Source organism: Centrocercus urophasianus, unplaced genomic scaffold, assembly GCF_019232065.1.
Source record: "Centrocercus urophasianus isolate 14NV4802_14NV808 unplaced genomic scaffold, USGS_Curo_1.0 seq_809, whole genome shotgun sequence".
Taxonomy (NCBI): Eukaryota; Metazoa; Chordata; class Aves; order Galliformes; family Phasianidae; genus Centrocercus; species Centrocercus urophasianus.
Genome location: NW_024885432.1, coordinates 1 through 8,834, shown reverse-complemented (window position 1 = coordinate 8,834; position 8,834 = coordinate 1). Strand labels below are relative to the sequence as shown.

Below are 8,834 nucleotides of genomic sequence, written 5' to 3'. Positions count from 1 at the left end.
AAGAGGGAGGGAATATACTGAAAGAAAGGTGAAACAGACCATAGCTAGCAAAAGGAGGTGAGTGTCAGGCATGTTTAGAAAGGACAATTCCAAGGCACTCAGAACCAGAAAGCAAGTGAGGAAGGGCAGGCTAAGACACTCTCACTGTGATCTGATCACAGCAGCAGAGCAGTGGAGGGAAGTAGTTAAATGACCAATAGGGACGTCAAGCCTGCCCTCCAAAGGCATCATGGCCCAGACAACTCCTGCCTTCAGTTCACTGCTTCAGCAGTTTTCTGAAGGGAAAATAACGACAACTGAGGCAAAACCAGTACACATATAGAAAGAACACTTTAGGCTGACTTCATCTCCCTGCACAGGGGTCTCCAAACACTGCAGTCACAGACGTCAATCTGTCTGTGATCCCACTGCAGTGATGCTGTCATATCCAGTGGGACTGAAACTAAACGGTAGGGCTATCCTCTCCTCGTTAAAGATGTGGTGCTCTGACTCGTCCATGCGTGCTTGTGGTTGTTACCCACTTTTTCTCATGTGTATTTGTTGAGATGAAAGGTGAAAGAAGAGATGGAAGGTGCTCAGTGAATGCTTCCTGTGTACCCAGATGAAATCTTATAGTGTACATTCATTTAATTACATTCAGTATTCCAAGGCACAGATGAACTTAAAGTAATTTTTTTCATTAAAACAATGAACTGCAATCTATATAGCATGATGTAAAGACAAACTGCCACAACAGTTAATTTTCTGGGAGGTTTAATTATTCCACTGCTCTCATCAGGTTTATTCAAGACAAGCTGAAATGGTAGTTAGCAAAGGCAAAGCTAGCGGTCACTGCTGAGTGCCAAGAGATCATTTCTTTTCTTTTCTTGTTTCCAGAAAGCAAGAAAAATAACAAGATGCACAAACCCTCTATTACAATTAAATACTCATAGCCAAGAACAATGGGAAACTTCCATTGACGTTTGGAGTTTGGAGAAAAACAGAGCGCTGGACGGGAGGGAAACCGTCCTGCTGCGGGTGTGGAGGGACGACTGCTGGCGGGAGGGAGGAGTGCAGCTGCCTTCCCCCATCAGCAGCGCCGTTCTGGCGACCCACGGCAGCCCAGGGAGTGGAGCAGAGCAAGCCAGGGTTCTGCGGCTGGCAAAGGGAGCCGTGCGGATGTGCCGCGGCGCTTCCCACGCGCGTAAGAAACCTCTCCTCTTTGTATCAGCAGGAGGAGCTCCGCAAAGCCCTCGGCCGTGTCAGATTGGAGGCGAGGTGCAACTGAGGAAACGCAGAACGCACCTGCGTGTGCCGAGTGAAAATTCACAGCAATTCGTAAAAGACAACAGAGATTTTTAGTAGTAATAATGAGAATAAAAGGTTGATGACTTTCTGCCCGCGCTGAGGGCGCTTATTGGAGCGGCGCGTTGGGGCCGGGCGAGGGAGGAGCTGTGGGGCCTACTGGGGCGAGATGCGCGGCGTCGTGTGACGTCATCACCCTGCGCCGCGAAGAAGGAGGCGGCCGTGCGGAAGTGGTACGGGGCAGCGCGCTGCTCCAACGCCGCAGGGCAGCTCCGGGCTCCGAGCGTCGCCTCAGCTTCAGCTTCAGCTTCAGCTTCTACAAGTGGGTTTTCGGGCGGGGGGCACCGGTGTGGGGGCCGCTCTGCGTTGGCCCCGTGGGGCCTCTGTGCTGTTCAGGGCCTCTGCTCGGTATGGGGAGGTGCGCTGTGTGTTCTCCCCCAATCCAGGATACATCGCTGCCTCGTTCCCGTCCACGGTTCGGCCATAAACTCCCCCAGTCCCTCTTTCTGACCCCCAGGGTCATGCTCTCCCCTCGAATCCCCCCCCAACACTGACCTTTAGAGATCCCCCACCCCCCAATTCCAGTTCCCCGCCATTCCTTTTCGACACCACCCCCCAGTTCTCCATTTTTACCCCCAGGGTCCCTTCCCCACCCTCACCTCATCCCTCCCCTCCTTATTCCCCCATTCTGATCCTCTCCCTCCCTCCCAATACTCCCCTCAGTTCCTCTTGCCTCAGATCAGATGTCCACAACATGCACATCTCCCTGTGAGGTACCTCACTAATGCTCACATGTGGAGATTAAGGATAGGAAGGAGCTGTTCAGATGCAAATATCTGGTGAAATGTAGGCTGTTACTCCCAGAGCCTGGAAGGACATTTGTTGCATTGCCTCCTATGGTACTGACCTAAAACCAGGCCAGGACCAAATGGCTGCACGCAGACACCAATATGATGAACAGCAAATGGCGTTTATTACATGTGAACTCTAGCTTATATAACCTATGTGCTTCATCTACGCCCCTAAGGGCATGTGCTACACATCAATCATAGAGCAGGGAGAGGGCCTATCGCATCACATCCCGTGGGGGGGTCTCGCAGTTGCTGACAACAGATATTCCTTTGTCCAACAACACCTGCACTGACAATAGATACCCACATCTGGGACAGCTGAAGCTGTCCCTGCTGTGCATAATGAGGGCAGCCTATAAAGGAATTTAGCCGAACAAATGGAGTCGTGTGCCACAGGAGCATGACTAAGCTTATTTCTTTCCCTTCTGCTTCAACACCTGTGTTTTCTAGATCTTCCTTGACTGCAGTGGCTGTTGTGTCATGGGCATTCCAGTGTGTCCTCAGCTGTTATCAGCAAGCCTGTCCCAGCTTTTGTGTCTTCTTGCAGGACTTTATTGGATACAGCTAGTGATAGATGGAGATAAAACGAGGGATTCCTTTGCAAACTGTGTCCTTAAGTGTCCAGAAGTGAATGAGCCTATGACTCACGTGCAGTACACCATGGAAAAGATTCTCTCATTTTGGTCACTTGAGCTATTATAGAATAACATCATTAACTGTTGTGTGGTCTTGATCAGGCTGCTTACCAACTGCTTGATCAAGGAGAGCAGGCAGAAGCCTTTTGTCAGCAATCTGAGCTGTCTGCAGATCAATGAGCGGCTGCCCATGGGAGCTGCAATTGCCCTGGCATTCTCTGGCCGAGCAGAACAACAGGCCACTGATTTCAGCCAACTTCTTCCCACAGCTGCTGGGGGAAACACAGGGGATGCTCAGCTGGGTCTCACACTGGCCGACAGGGAGCTGGTCAGGGCTGTGATAGTCAGGGTCAGCTTTGGCTGCTTTCACCTGACATGGACCTGATACTTGCAGAGGAGTGTGAAGGCTCCAGCTGATAGAGTTTCCTTACAAGTGAAAGAGTAGACAGGGGTGGTGCGGGCCTACTGTTGTGTTAATAAGCACAGGAGCAGAGAGGGCTGATGTACCTCATGGTTTCTGTGCCACTGTCTTCACCAGCAACGCTTCCCTGGCTTTTATGCCTGAAGGCAGGATTCCAGAGCACAACTACTAAATGGTGGGAGAACTCCTGGACAGCAGCCCTGCCAAGAAGCTCTTGGGCTTCCCTGGGAGACAAAAAACTTTACCTGTGTCAGCAGTGTGTGCTGGTAGCCCAGAAAGCCAACAGTATTCTGGACTGCAACAAAAGAGCGGTGGGCAGCAGGGCAAGGGAGGCGATGGTCCTCCACTCTGCCTTCATGAGGAACCATCTAAAGTATTGTGAATCCTCTTGTGGGGTCCTGGCCCATCTCGTGGCTTGGAAAATCATGGTGATCTTACTTCTGTCTCATCAGCTGATGGCAGGTCACAGGAACGCTGGCGGGTTGGGTAGTGGGTGGTTGCTGAGATAATGGATCTCTGCTGAATGAGGCATCTGGAGGTGGGGCCTTGGGGCTGGGCCAGGTTTTCATTTCTTTATGTACTGCTGTGTTGCTGCAGCTGCCCTTCTGTATTGCCGTTACTTTTTTTGTTCGTGAATATTAAAACGTGTTATCTCTGTGTTGGTTGTCATCCTGCTCTCTTTTCTGTGTTTTGCAGGCTAGCTCATGCTGGAAGTTGGTGGTGTCACTGTATGAATGAAGGTCAGTTCAGGAGTAGCTGCTGATGGAAGGAATAAAGTCCACGTTAATGAACTGAAGCATCTCCTGGTAAGGTGTCAGAGCCAGCAGTAGCGATGTCTGTCGTGAAAAGCAGAGGGCTGGCTCATGCAGGTGCTTGTTGATTGATGTGTGAGAGCATCTGCCTTCTCCAACTGAACAATAAGAAAGCTGGATATGCTGAATCATAACAGCTTATGCAGAAGTTGTGAATATGCTCTGAAATGTTTCCTTTAGTGATAAACTGTATTTTGGCACTGTGATGGTCCTGTCTCTGATCTGGAGCACTGCAGCTCTTGCAAGCCTTGTGTACCCATTTCCATGAACCTTCCTTTCTTTCACTCTTCAGAATAAATACAGGGTGCTTTTGGGGGAATCATGCAGGAGGCTGTCAGAAAGCCGGCTGCGATTTTTCTCACATGAAGGGACGCAATGGGAATGGAAGTAATTGCCACCAAGCAGAAGTGAGCTGCTTATGTCGTGAAAGAAATAATCTTGATTATTGATTATGAGCAGTTGCAGTGCGATAGGGGACCTGAAGTAACTGCTTGTTTGGGAGTTCAGGGAAAAGCCATGAGAAGTGAAATGGCAGTTTGTGTTTTGGCTGTCAAAATGGTGGAGCTTTACTGGAGTGAAAGGTATGGGCTTTCTGTAGGCAGGCCCCAGGTTTATTTCTGTAAGCAGTCCCCCTCTCAGAGATTGGTCTTTGCTTGCTGCTTGCTGTACCTACCTGCCTGCTCCCTGTGCTTGCTGCATCTGGTACCAGTGGTTGTGGCCAGGCTCCCCAGGGCTGTGGGCCTGGTCGCAAGCTGCTGCAGCTTAAAGACCATCTGCATTTGGGTTGTCCTTCCTGGAGCATCAGGTTGGACTTGATGGTCCTTGTGGATGCCTTACAACTTGGGACATTATGTGATTCTATGATCTTGGTGGTTTGCCTGGAAAATACCAGGTGATTTTTTTCCCTCGTTTTTTCCTGGCATTTAAACTTGTAGTTTCACTTCTAAAGTGAGAGTGGAGTTGGATGAGCGAAGGGTAAGTTGCTTCTTTATTTTCTGTTCTCCCAGGTGGGTCTGTGTATTTTGTGCCCAAGTTGTGGTAGCTCTGTAACTGGGAATGTTCCTAAAGGTCATAAAAAGACTCTGCTGCCAGCACAGAATTTGGCCACAGGACTGCCCGCTGGATTAAGTTCTGTAGATTGAATATCTGCTGTTTGAGATGGTCTGTTCTGTTTATTTTTTCCAAGACGTCAGGTTTTGAGGTCACTGAGATGTACGGATTAATCAATCACTTGCAGCTTGTTTGAGCTTGAAGCAGTTGAATCGTCCCACACAGCACTGTTAAATAAAACCTTATAATCGCTTTGGAATCGTAGTTCTGCACTGTGCCCCTGGTGTGAATGTCTGTGCTGCAGGTGGCATCCGTCCTGTCCTTCCACTGTGCTTCTCATTGGCAGCAGGTATCACCCTCACCTCACACAGCAGTCTGAGCAGAGATTTTCTTTGTGGCATCCCCTGTGCTGTTAGTTCTCTCTTCCTGTGTTGGTGTCCTGTCTAGTCTTCAGCTTGCCCCAGGATGCCAGGCCAGCTGAAAAGAATTTTCAACTTATATCCATCCTGATATTTTTATGTACTGTCCTTTGTCTTGATGAGGAACACCCTGGAGTCTTCTGAAGAAATCATTATTTCAGACTTGCGTATCGTTCACCTGTATAGCCAATTACTCCTCTCAAGGCTCTTGTTCTCTAATGCGTTCAGTTCAGGATCAGTCCAAGTCCTTTGTCCTCCCTGCTTTGCTGTCCTGTATGAATTTACCTGAGGTTTTTCTTCAGCTTGCTTTCCTTTCAGTGCTGACAATCACGAGGAGCTCTTAGTTGTATGCTGCTGTGTTCATTTTCCTCGGTTCATTTTCCTTCCTGATGTATAGCAGGTGCTGGTGGCAGCAGAGCCCCTGTTCTCTGTGAGTGACTTGTGCTGAGCCAGTGTTTATTGAGCTCTGATCTGCAGGATTAAACACAGCTACTTGTGTGGAATGGTGGTTTGCACTGCTTTGAATTTAGTCCTGCTGGCCAGAGATGGACAAGGCAGGGATGTTCAGATACTGAGAAACGTGTTGGCGTTTGATGCTCTCAGTGGACTTTATTTTTTAAGCGAGCATTGGGAACCAGTGAAGTTTAGCAGAGGAGCCTTAGTGGTGTGGTTGTATCAAGTGTGCCTGATTTCATGATGACATGTGGCCTTTTAGTAGAGTTCAGGCTCTGACCCCTCAAAGCAGTAATGGAACGAGTTCTGGGTGATACCAAGGCTAATACAGTAAGGTTTTGATGAAGCTGTTCCAGAAGAGTTACCTATCCTTAGCAGCCTGGCTGGTGTGTGATGTACATTACTGAGACACTCCTTCCTCTGTGTTTGATGCAGATGCTGTTACATTTCACTAAACATGGGAACGCAGGACAAACATAAATTTTTGCTGCAAAAGCGTGAATCTGTAGTTAATTAATTAACTTATTCCACACCGGATCGTTATTTTGCGGATATCTGCTTGTCCTTCTTTCCACAAAGATAAGCTTAGAGCAGGGGAGTGTCTTGGTGCCTGCCTGTCACATCCCAACCTTCTCACGCAGTGAGACAGTTGGGCCTTGTGTAGAGGCCCTAACATCTTTGATGTTTGCTAAATCTGTTCTTCTTTTGCTGGGAGTTTCTTATTGTAGAGTTGTTCTGTTAGGATATGTTTTCTAATTCCTAACACACTATACTCGTGTTGTTTGGAACATTTAACAGCTATTACAGTTTTGCAAGAAAGAATGAATTACATAATTCAGTAATAATGTTTCTAAAACACGCTGCTAACATACGCAGTATTTTACTTCTTAGATAGACTATTTCTAAGGATAAGTTACAGAATCCAAATGCATTATGTTGTACTTCTTCAAAACAATTGCTCTTTTTAATATCAAATGCAGAAATAAAATTCCATTCCCACACATCCATCTCTGCCCTGCCTGGGGTCAGTCCCACAGCCATTCACAGGGCAGGCACGGGCAGTGCAGGTAGGCTGTGTTAAACACCCTCTGTATCCCTGTGCACAAATAACTGCAGGCAGAGGTACGGCAGAGTAAGCACAAAAAAATTAATAATTCAAGAAACAAAGCAATAAATAAGAGAAATTACAGTAAATAGGAAGTACATTTCCACTTGTAGGACTTTTCCATAATCAAAGTCATTCTGGATCTCAATATTTCCACTGGACGAGGGCACGGGTGTCTAGAGCCAGAACATACCAACATACCAAGCATGGTGAAGAAAAAGGCAACTCTGTCCCAGCGACCAGTACTGAATGTACCTCTTTTTGCCTGCTCCATAGGAAGAGGGCACGTGTTCAGCTTCTAAGCATCATTTCACAATGCTTGGCCACCGAAGGACCAGGAGTGAGGAAGCAGGTGGTCCAGACAAATTCAGGGCAAAACGCGTAGAATGGCCTGGGTTGAAAAGGACATTCAGGGTTGTCTAGTTTCAACCAGCCTGCCAGCCACCGGACCAGGCTGCCCAGAGCCACATCCAGCCTGGCCTTGAATGCCTGCAGGGATGGGGCATCCACAGCCTCCTTTGGGCAACCTGTTCCAGTGCCTCACCACCCTCTGTGTGAAAAACTTCCTCCTCATATCCAACCTAAACCTCCCCTGTTTTAGTTGAGATGTCCTATCACTGTTAACCCCTGTAAACAGCCCTTCCCCCTCCTGTTTATACACTCCCTTCAAATACTGGAATGGCACAGTGAGGTCTCCCTGGAGCCTTCTCCTCTCTTCTGACCAGGCTGTGGGAAGGAGTTGCCAGGCCAAGAGATACGCAGCAGCTGGAGAGGCAGCTCGATGCCTTGTACTGTGCAGGGGCATGGGCAGATGCACCGCCCCGTCTTAGGTCCCAGCAAGCAGAAGAAGATATAAGTAGGCTTCCAACCTGATGGAGGGCAAACGTGCAGAATGAGGGGCACCGGGCCCTCCACTCTCCTGGGGGAAAAAGGAGACACCACGTCCCCTGACCCTAGCCCCACTCCCCAGGCTCTGGGGATGGAGAAGAAGAGAGCACGGAGAGTGCTTCAGAACCAGGAAGGGGCAGCCACGTTAAGAAGGTCCAACTGAGAGCCCAGGTCACGAGCAGTGCCCTGAATAAAGGTGAAGGGCCTCGGTTATTTGGAGGCTCTGTGCGAGTCTCGCTGTCGCAGTCAAAACCAGAATCCATATCATCGTGACCAAGAATCAGGGCCTGCTGTTCAAGAAAGGTGGCTCAGAAAAGGGTGTCTGCTCTCTAGCAGTGGGTAACCAGGCGTGGCTGCTTGGATTCCTTTGGGTGGGGGATGTCACAGTGGGACACCTTACATCACAATGACGGTGCTGTGGCACACTGCCCTGTTCCACTGTGTGCCGCACAGCAGTGTGGAGGAGGAGGAGGTTGGAGAGTACAGAGGAGTTTCCAAGTGGGAAGCCCGTGAATAGCGATGCAGTTTCCTTTTGTCAAGCTGCCAGCGCTGCAAGTGCTCAGCCTGGATGGTAGGGGCTTTGGGAGTCCTTCTGCCAGTGCAGGACACCCGATCTCAGAATTATGAGCTGGGGAAAAGTCGTGGGGGCCCCGACTGTCTGGGGTGGGAGGAAGTCCCTGGGAAAGGTGAGCCCTGGACCCAAAGGGAAGGGAGCAGAAGGACAAGAACAGGAAGGAGTCCTGCTGGTAGCACTGGCACCTCCCCTGCGTCTCCAGAGACCTGAAGTGCCCTGCACAGGAGACCTAGGCCTTCCCTTTCCACCGAGCCATGCTGTCTCAGGGTGGAGGCGGGTGGCAGGCTCAGCATCTGACACATCTCTTGTTGCTTTTCAGAGGTCATGAGCATTTGGGACAGT

At 49.4% G+C, this 8,834-nt stretch overlaps 1 long non-coding RNA gene across 1 annotated transcript; it reads left to right on the top strand.

The window, feature by feature from the left end:
• Positions 1-1,495: 1,495 nt before the first annotated feature.
• Positions 1,496-8,834, top strand: LOC122171118. Its single transcript, XR_006171908.1, has 3 exons — positions 1,496-1,606; positions 3,888-3,997; positions 8,812-8,834. It is a non-coding gene; the product is annotated as an uncharacterized LOC122171118 (long non-coding RNA).